The sequence below is a fragment of the Gossypium arboreum genome, chromosome 1 (assembly GCF_025698485.1).
Source record: "Gossypium arboreum isolate Shixiya-1 chromosome 1, ASM2569848v2, whole genome shotgun sequence".
In the NCBI taxonomy this organism is placed as follows: Eukaryota; Viridiplantae; Streptophyta; class Magnoliopsida; order Malvales; family Malvaceae; genus Gossypium; species Gossypium arboreum.
Window position 1 is genome coordinate 97,547,576 of NC_069070.1, and position 10,986 is coordinate 97,558,561.

Consider the following 10,986-nt stretch of genomic DNA (forward strand, 5'->3'; position numbering starts at 1 on the left):
TGTGCCCTGATTTGACATGGCCTAGACACACGAGTGTGTCTAATGCCGTATGAGGCACATAGCCTGTTCACACAGGCATGTGACCTCTGTAATTTTTAAAATTTGTTAAGATTCTGAGAAATTTTTGTATGTGTTCAGTTTAGTCCCGACCTCTTCCTAAAGCATGTTTAAGGTCTCGTTGACCTATGTAAGGGACTTAATGTTGATGTATGACTATAATATTAATATGCATGACTTTTGATTGTGAAATGATTTCGAAATGTTCCGTTTGTCTGGTAACGCTTTTAACCTTAATCCAGCAACGTATACGAGTTAGGGGTGTTACAGCAAGGTATAGTAAAACTCCTCGGATCCTTTAGTTTTGGTGGCAATTTGTTTCTCAGTGTTGCTGTACATCCTTCAGTGAGAGGAACAATTTTGAACTCCCCTAACTTTCTCTTTTTTGATAAGATATCTTTCATGAATTTCACATAGCTAGGCATTTGCTCCAATGGTTCTACCAATAGTATGTTGATATGTAATTGCTTTAGGACATCCAAGAATTTCTTGAATTAAAAATCTTGCTTAGATTTTTGGAAACGTTGAGGAAAATGTGGCTGTGGCTTTCCTTCCATTTGTTGAGGTTGTTTTGCGGTGGCATTTTTATTGGCAATACAAGATGAATCTGCTTTAACATTTTTCTGGTTACGCTTTTCCTTTGTAGCTTGCTGCACTACTGGTTCTGAATTCTTCTTATTTGTGAAATCTAAACTACATTCTTCAATAGTTGTGCCATTAACAACTCTTGATAATTGTGTACCACTTCTGAGCGTAATGGCTTTACACTATTCCTTTCCTTGAGATCATGAATTTTTGGTATCACTCGGCAGTGCTGCTTGCGGTCTTGAGCTTAATACTTTGCAATTTGCCCTACATAATTCTCTAAAGTTCTTAAAGATGCAGCTTGACTTTGAATGATAACATCATTCTTAGCCATGTATTCCTTCAATAAATCTTCCATTGATGAAGAACTCAAAGCTGAATTTTGCTTAACATTTTGTCATGGGGATAAGTTGGTTGTATCCAAGTGGTACACCCGCAACATTTTGTCGAATAACATTGCTAGAATTTCCCACCCCTGGATTACTCCAACTGAAGTTGGGATGTTGCTTCCACCCCGAATTATATTTGTTTGAATATGGGTTGTTGTTGCTGCGATTAAAGTTTCCCATATAATAAACTGAGGCTGGATTTGATGGGCATTCGTAAAAAAAAAAAAGATCTTGTCTACGGTAAAAACATGCTAACTTGGCTGCTTTGATTTCCTACACTGTAGCTAGTCTTTTCAGTGTTTTAATCATATTCGTTAAAGATGATACCTGAGTTGTTAGGGAAGTAATCGCATCAAGTTACATTACTCTAGAAACTCTTCTGCCAGTCCCTACTCTGGTAGTGGGGTATTGATAATTGTTTTTTGCTATGCTCTCCAGAATTTCGTATGCCTCATTATATGATTTATTGAGTAAATTCCCATTGGAAGATGTGTCAACCACAATCCTTGTATGCGCATTCAATCCATTGTAAAACATTTCCATTTGTGTCTAATGTTGAAAACCATGCATCGGGCATTTTTTAATTAACTCCTTGAATTGCTCCCATGCTTCAAATAATGTTTCGTCCTTAGATTGCTGAAAGGATGTAATATCATTCCTTATTTTGACATTCATATTCAGAGGATTATATCTTAGCAGAAACATCTGACAAAGTTCATTCCAGGATGCCATCGTACCTGATGGCAATGCATTTAACCATGCTTTGGCACAATCTCACAATGAATAAGGGAATAACTTCAATTTCAAGGCATCATCAAGAACACCCTACTGCTTGGATGAATCATAAACTTCCAAAAATAGTCTTAAGTGCAACCATGGATCCTTAGTAGGCAATCCACTAAACTGCCCTACAGTTTGTAACATTTAAAACATCACCAGCTTTAACTCAAAATGTTAAGCCTGAATATGCGGCTTGACAATTCCTGGATTTAGATAATCTAAGATCAACACTACTTGTTCTCTGATGGGTCTATTTCTGTCATCTATTATTTGAGGAATATTAGCATCCCTTCCTTCCTGATATAATGGCTCTTCTCTAACCTAATCATTTCTAATTCTTTCCATTACTTGTAATTCTTTTCTCCTTCTTCTTAAGGTTCTCTCAATTTCTGGATCAAAATAATACTCTTCAATTACTGAAATATCTCTACTCATGCACCAACAAAAAATCCTAAAAAAAAAAATAAATTAAAACAACTTATGAAGCTAAACTAATAAAATTAAAGAGCTAATAACACCAAAAATTTCACCAAAATTGTCGATCTCCAGCAACGATGACAAAAACTTGTCGCATGTGAATGTGCAAGTATACACGTCGAATAAAGTAATAAAGTGATGAGTGAGTATCGTCTCCACAGGGATAAAAATTTATTAAAATAATTGGTTATGCTATTACTGTGAAATTGACTAATTAAACTGTGCAAACGAGACAGATGAAAAATTGATTAAGAAATTTAATGAATGGATTAATAAAATCAATTATGAATGAAAATATGCTAGGACAATTAAAATGCTGTGGCAAATCTCAAAGAATAAGTGGGAAAGAGCTATTGAACTATAAGGTTGGAATTACTCAGGCTTTATTTTTATATCACAATAATACCATGGCAAAATCTTGACCATTCTACTACTCAGGGACTCACTACTGTAGTCTGCTTCTTTCGAAAGCCAAACTTTAAGCTATCATTTTGAGTTTTTGTATATCTGCAAAACTCAAGAATGATATCCAAATTGTTCTTCATTTCCCTGTATAAATCGCAACTTTTACGTCTAGAGTACTGCAAATATTCTTTCGAATACTTGCCTGTATCAACTGATAATAATCCAATCTATTTAATCTTTCCAAAATTAAATCAAATCTAATAACATACCATATAGTCATCTATGTCTAGAGCTTGCATGCATGCATTTAAAATAATTACAAATCAAATGAAATAATAATCTACAAAAAAACAAACCATGGGTATTAAAGATAATAAAACTTTACCCAAATAACTCCAACCTAATGAGATTTAGCTCATGGGTTGGACATTCAAATCCAAAAAAAAAAAGAAAAAAGAAAAAGAAAAAAAGAAACCATTCAACATCATTGTTTAGGTTTATGAATCACAAAGTATAAATCAGAAAATAAAGGCAGAATTGCAAGAAGGCCATTGCTACTCTAGCTTTCACTCTAATAATGAGATTTGATGCAAAACCCAAGGTAGATTTGTCTTCCCCTTCCTTGTGTCTGGAACTCTTATGCTTTGTAAGCTGCTACCCTCTCTTCTCTTTCTTTGAGATTTTTCACGAGAACTTGATGTAGAGAGAAAAAAAACTATTCTTTAATTCTTCTCTCTCTGGATCCCCTTTTCTCTTTTCTCTTTCCTTCTTTATAGGGTAGGTCCCTCCCTCTCAGTACACACCTTTTGCTTCCTCTTTTTTAAGGTTGTGTATCTGGTACAAGTATAGTTAGCTGAGAGTGACATGGATTGAGTGCTGCGTCATCTTCCTAGAATTGCTATGGTATTCTTGTTGGCAATCTAACCAACATTTTGCCGTGGCACTATTTCACTTCTTTCATTTTCAAACTTTTTTTTTTCTTCTCTTCTTCATTTTGCACTTGCTGCCAGCCACAACCAACACCTTTCTTCCCTAATAATAAAAGTAACAAATAATAACATTTATTGCATAATCCAAGCTTTTTTATGCAATCTTCTAAAAATATTTAAAAATTCAAACATATTTACTTAATTACAAATAATTTATTCAATCTAGAGCCTTGAAGTGTAAATGTTTTCAAGAGTTATCAGTGGGTTGTGGATCAGACTTAAGGAGAAAAGTAGTAATGCAAACAGGGCAGTTGGAGTGAGTAGATGCAACGAGTGAGGTACATCTCAAACACTGATCTAGTGTTTTACATTTTGACTTACCGTTGGCTTGGCAAAGACAGAAGGGCCCTTTCAGACTTCTTAAGTGGGAAAGCCAAGGGTGTAACATCTCGTTTTCGGTAGTGCCAGAATAGTGGTTTCAGGGCCACAAATCTAACGTGAGTCTGTAAATATTATTATTTAACATTAACAAATAATATATGGTATTTAAAAAAATTTTGAATTGGCAGTTTATGCTATTTGAAAGAATAATCAAATGGTATGATCCTAAAGTCAAGTGGTCTTAAAAAATGAGGTATCGAGACCTCGTTTCTATAAACCGAGTCATAAATATTTTTATAAATATTTAGGGAGTGTTATTCAAGTGTTATTAAAGTTTCATTAGGAAATTTTAATGTTTAGATAGTTAATTAATTAAAAGGACTAAATTGTAAAAGTTGAAAATGTTGAATTTATGAACTAAATGAGTCAAATAGAATTATTTAAGGGATTTAAATGGAAATTATGCCATGTTATATTATGATGGACGGTGAATGAGTGATTTTAGTTATTTAAATTAAAAGTTTATAATTTAATATAATATTAATAATAAATTAAACATAAAATAAGGAAAAAAATTTACCATCTTTTTCATTCTTCTCTCCCACCGAATAAGCCACCATGGAAGGAAAATTTGAAAGCTTCAAATACTTTTAACATTCAATCTTTTTGCATGGTAAGAAATCTAAACCCGTTTTCAGTAATTTTTATGTTTTTGAGATCGTTGCCACTAGATCCAACGAACCCATACCTTCATTCTCGAAACTATTTGTAACGCCCCAAAATTCTAAGTATTTATTTTGTATGTTTAAGTGACACAAATGCATGTTTGATTCAGTGGTTAAGTGTCCTGGAAAGTGTCTGAGAAGTCTTGGTTCAAGCCTTGACTTGTGCAAAAGTTTTGTTTTAATATGAATAAACCCTGTTTCTAGTCAGTAGACTTTTAAATAAATGTGGGTATTTTATGTCAAAAATGGCCTGTTGGTCTAGGAGATAAGTGGCGTGTTGTGGTTATTTGTGGTCAGAGGTTCTAGTGTTGGTAGGCGCATTGAGGTGTTTTATTTTGCTGTTGATGTCATAAAAGAGTTGTGTTTGACTGAAACACTAAAGTGTTTGAGTGAGACTTAAATTGAGTGGTTGAGGGAGGAATGGATAGTATGGAGGATTTTTGGGAGGAAATTATGGGAGGTTAAAGTGAGAGGGAATAATGGTGCCGACTTTGAATTCTAGGCACTCAGGAATTCCACTTTGAGTGTAGTAACTTTTCTCTCCATTTCAGGTTTGCCAAATTTTTGGTTCTTTTCACTTCTTGTTTCTAAAGTTGCGTATTGTTATTGATCATTCGGGTACCTTTCAGTTCTAGTTTTCTTTCGATTTTGCTCTTCCCCACCGATTTTCTTCCTTCTCTCCCTTTCCCAATCGGTTTTCCTCTTTGGCCGAATATCCCTTCTCCTCCCTCTCAAATAGTTTCTCCTTGACCGATTACTTATTCTTCTCCTCCCTCTCAAATGGTTTCTCCTTGACCAATTGCTTCTTCTTCTCCTCTCTCTCAAACGGTTTTCTTCTTAACTGATTGCTTTTACTTCTTCTACCCTCATTGTGCCGACTTTCCCTTTATTGCTTTCTTTTGCATTTTGGTAAGCCTAACATTCAGTTTGGGTACATGGTTGTTCTCTCTCTCTCTCTCTTTGTATTTTTAGTCTTGCACCTAACATCTTCTTGTGCTGCCAATTTCTGATAGGGGGTAATTGTTCCATTGTTTCCTCTGTCTAAGTGGGTGCTTTCGGCTTTCATGTTGGGTGTAGGCTGATTGCTCCTTTCTCCTAATCTTGATTTTGCGTTTTCGGCAAGTTGGATATGCGTTTGACTTAAGCTATTTGTATGAGAAATAATGGTTATTATATGTCGGTTGGAATGCAGGTAATCCCTAAGGCCTAGTAATCGGTCTCTTGCAAATGGGTTAAGTGTGTGAGCCTCAATCGATCGATCAAGGCAAGTGATAAGAAATCATGTGGATAGTGTGATAAAAAGGGGTTGGTTAATCCTATTGTTTAAGGGACTGATGGTGTATCGTGTTTGAATATAGGTTTGGAGCACTTGTGGACTATTTGCATACTTTCGCAGCAAGGTGTGTAAACACTATCTAAACTATGAAAATCGACAAAAGCTAGAAAAAGCAAACGATGACGCTACACGGGCGTGCGCTCACTCGTGTGGTGGTCCGTATGACTAAACATGGGCGTTTGATCAATAAGGCCGGCCACGAGTGATTTCATGGGCAGAGGTCATCTTGGGCCATCTCGGGCCAAACTGGGTCGTGTGGGGCCCACAGGCATGTGGGCTCCACATGGGTAAACCACACAGACGTGTGGAGAATATTGGACTAGGCTGTGTAATCTACACAACTAAGGCCATAACTGGCTATGTGGGCCACACGGGCGTGAGGGCCAACATGGGCCCGCAAAATGGGCCTTGGGCCCATTTTCACTGTTGGACTGTTAAGGTTGCACGGGTTGCCCAAGACGACTGTGGGCATACTGTTGGGTCGGTAAGTTTACCTAGACCCTCTAATTGATAAAATGCCTATTTTGCCCCTATGTGATGTATGACTGTATTTAGCATGCTATTATAACTGTATTGTGTACATTTATGATATTATGACATGACATGACATGACATGATGCATGATGTGTTGCATGGGGTTGGGTTTTATTATGATTGGAAGAAGTGTACTATCTTGGCAATTTGTCTCAGAATACTGATTTAGTCATGTGAATCGATACTATTTGGAATGTAGGGATGGGTGGGTTGATTATATCCCCACATGGAGTGCAGGGTTGGACGGAGATGGAGTGTAGAGGCTGGTTGGGTAGGATCTCATGATTGCATATCTGTACTGTTACTATAATTGAGATGGGCTCAGCCCAAGTTGATATTGATATTGTAATGGGTAAGGGCCTAACTGAGACTGAACCATTACTAAAATGGGCTTAGGCCCAGACTGTATATGCTCATTCTTTGGTTATTTGATATGGGATTACACACTGAGTTTTCATAACTCACCCATCTGTTTATCTATAAAGGTAATCCCTAGTCTTAGACGGATCGGTGCTGCGAGGGACTCAAAGGTTGCCACACAACCGCACATACTATCTTGTTTTATTTTTAAATTATAAATAATTTTATTTTGGGTATTTTTATTGTAATAAGGTCGCTTTGGATTTTATTTTTAATTTGGGATTTCTGTTGGTTTTTGATTTAAACTGTTAGTAGTAGGAAAAGACGTGGGTTTTCAAAATATAAATGTTTTTCAAAGATACCACGAACACGCAACCGGTTTTAAGAACTTCCGTAAGAAATAATGTTTTTAAAATAAAAATATAATAATAACGCTTTAATATGACTACCTTTTTGACAAATGACTCACATTTTGAAAGTGAACGAACGTCTCAAAATCATCTTTAAGATCACACGGGAGATTAAATAGAAAAGGGGTTTTCAACAACATCAGACTTTACGAAAAACACTTTAATGTAACATCGCCAGATTCGACCATAATGTCCAGGCCGAGTTTGGGGTGTTACATTTTGTGGAATCAGAGCCAGGTTGCAAAACTCGGCTGTGAATTTGGGTTTCTTTTAAAACTTGGAATTTCTAAAAAGAACCGTTTTAAATGATTTAAAGTATTTTGAAATGTTTTACTGAAGGTGTGGTACACTGAGTCTCCGATGTCAATTCTGTAAGTCTTCTGAAACTGTTGTTTGATTAAATTGAAATAATGAAACTACTGTAGGTAGTAAACTATACTAAAATACTCTATTTAGGGTAAATTAAAAACTGTGGTAAGACTGCGATCTGCGAAAGTGAACTCTGAGTTACTAATATTGTTTCCCATAAAACATTTATTAATTAACACTGAAATTGTAAATTGATGCATAAAACTGTTAATACAGATAAAACAAAAATCGATAATGAGCACCAGAGGTACTCGTGGAAGGGGTACAAGAGGTCGCGACGGAGGCTGTAGAGGTGCTCGGGCTGGGTCTTCGTCATCTAGCCACATGCCAAATGTTGAAGCAAGGGAGGTGCCAGTTTCACTTGAGACTGAGACTGGGTCTCATGATCATACAGCTGGGGACGACGCAGTCCCAAGCTATGTTACAAATTTTGGAGAGGGTCGCTAGGCCCAATACGAGTACTACGGGCCGTGGGTCAGTTACAACATGACTTTGGTCTAATGGAGCTTAGATTTTAGGGGTATTACTGGAGTTGCCCCTAATTTGGTTGAGTATTGGATTGAGGCCACAGAGAGAATCATGGATGATCTCGACTGCACCCCCGAGTAGAAACTAAAGGGTGCAGTGTCACCATTGAGAGATGAGGCTTACCAGTGGTGGCTTACGGTTAAAGAGAGCACTCAACCCAATCGACTAACCTAGGAATTTTTCAAGACTAATTTTCAGGGAAAGTATGTGGGTGCTAGTTATGTAGATGCTCAAAGAAGAGAGTTTCTAAATTTGACTTAGGGGGATAAATTAGTGGCTGAATATAAGGCTGAATTTTTATGATTAAGCCGCTATGCGTGAGGTGGCAACTGAGAACGAGCGGTGTGTTCATTTTGAGAACGGCCTCAGGGATAATCTACGGGTTTTGATAGCTCCACAGAGGGAGTGAGATTTTGCTCTATTGGTTGATAAGGCGAAGATCACCGAGGAAGTGAAGCATGCTGAGCGCCAGAACCGTGAGAAGGAGAGAGGTAGAAACAAGTGGGATTTGGAGCCCTTAAGATTTTTTCTGAGGCTAAAGAAAAAGGCCAGAGTTGATGGGCCGGTCAGGGTTGGGGCCTCTGTTGCTGTTATTGAACTATAGCCTTGTGCTGATTGTGGGAGACGCCATCAAGGCTAGTGCTAGAAAAGGATTGGGGCATGTTTGAGATGCGGATCATTGGAGCATCATATTAGAGATTGTCCACGGAGGCCCGATCAGGTCCAAGCTACGGGTATGGGTATTGTACAGTCGTCGAGGTGTATTCTGCAGCCACCGAGAGGTCGTGGTCAAGCCAGAGGTGGTAATGGTTTGGGCCGTGGTTAGAGGGCACTGGGTAGATGTAACACCCCTTACCCGTTACCGTCGCCGGAACAGGATACAAGGTATTACCCGAACATAACATATACCAAGATAGAAATATGTCATCCCATTTGATAATGCATCGTATAACATATATCTTGAACAATATTAGCCAACTTTTATGGCTTGTACAAAGTAACTGGTCGAGTACTGTAACTAATATTTTAAACCTAGACAAATATGACACATAACAAAATAATTTTTGCCTACTATACATGCCATAATTCAAAACATTTAGTTCAAATACCCAAAGTATGATAGTGCGGGTAGATCTTCACGATCCTTGACTCCTGAGCAAGCTGGAGAACACTATAAGACAAAAGAGAGAAAGCGAAGTAAGCTTATAGCTTAGTAAGTAGTATGTAAATACTAATTTAAGAATCTAACATGTTTACACAACAATTCAAGTATGTCTACTTTAACTTCACTACTTATTCCACTTGATTAAGCTGTCTCTGCTGTGTCATATTCACTAAATAAATCATAACTCGAGTTACAAAACTCGAAATTCATATCCGTAAAATTTTCCTGAATCTAGACTCATAAAGCTTCTTGCTAAATTTTTTTATAATTTTGGTTCAGCAGATTAGTACAGTTTATTAGTTAAAGTTTCCCCTGTTACACAGCTCGACTGGCCTGACCTCTGTCCACTACGAATTGAATTTCTCTCAGTACATAACTCAAACAACCCTGAAGTCTGTTGTATTTAAAACTAGTCTCAATAAGGAATTTAGGCATGTAAACTATATTTCTTAGTTTGCTTTGTACAATTTTTAATGATTTTTCAAAGTGGAAACAGGGATCACGTATTCATCCTGAGCAAGTCAGTTACAATTGTAAATATCTCAAAATATAGAATTCCTTTGCTTGCTCTGCTTCTTTTATATGAAAGTAGACTCATTAAGCTTTAATTTCACATCTCATTCAACCTCTAATTATATTCCTCCTATTTTGGTGATTTTTCAAAATCACGTCACTGCTGCCATCTAAAACAGTTTTAATACTAATTTCACTCTTTCACACATTCTTTATGCTAACCTCATTTTATCGTATATATGTATATGCCACAATTCATTTTCACCACATTTCATTCACTATAAGTGTAGGTCCAAACCACAATGTCACCACAAAACCATCCCGTTGAACAATTCGGATCAATCCTCGATATTTAACGGTTTCAAAGACACACCCCACCATCATACTTCATTTAGTTCGGCTCTCTTGTACACATGGGGAACACTTAGTACCACTCATGCGACCTAGCCGATTTGTCTCGTAGCTCTCTTGTCTACATGGTGTCCTTCACTTGGAATCACGCATGCGACCTAGCTACATTTATCTTTCACGTAGCTCTCTTGTCTACATGGTGTCCTTCACTTGGAATCACGCATGCGACCTAGCTACATTTATCTTTCACGTAGCTCTCTTGTCTACATGGGATACATCTCGTATCACGCATGTGACCTAGCTACTACAGGGTGTCTCGTAGCTTTCTTGTACACATGATGTGCACTCAGCATCATACATGTGACCTAGCTACGCCCTCTATTTCATTCGATCTCTCAAATGTTCAACCGGATCTCTCTCTCGTATTTATTTCCATTCTTCCAATAGTCAATTTATATTTTAACATCAGCTAGTATATTTATATAATAGGCTGAAATATAAGAATGTACATGAAATTATTGTAATATTTACATACAACTTACCTTGGTGCAAAATATGGAAATTTTGCAATTTAGTCCAAAACTTTTTCTTTCCCCGTTCGAGGTCGGTTCCGCCTTTCTTGATCTATAATAACACATTTAGCTCATTTAATACTCATACTATTTATTTCAATCCAAAAATCACATTGTAGA

The 10,986-nt window shown here is 37.0% G+C and overlaps 1 non-coding gene across 1 annotated transcript; it reads left to right on the forward strand.

Annotated features, from left to right (window-relative positions):
* Nucleotides 1-1,590: 1,590 nt before the first annotated feature.
* Nucleotides 1,591-1,697, forward strand: LOC128281424 (small nucleolar RNA R71). Its single transcript, XR_008271635.1, has one exon. It is a non-coding gene; the product is annotated as a small nucleolar RNA R71 (small nucleolar RNA).
* The last annotated feature ends 9,289 nt before the right edge of the window (nt 1,698-10,986 follow it).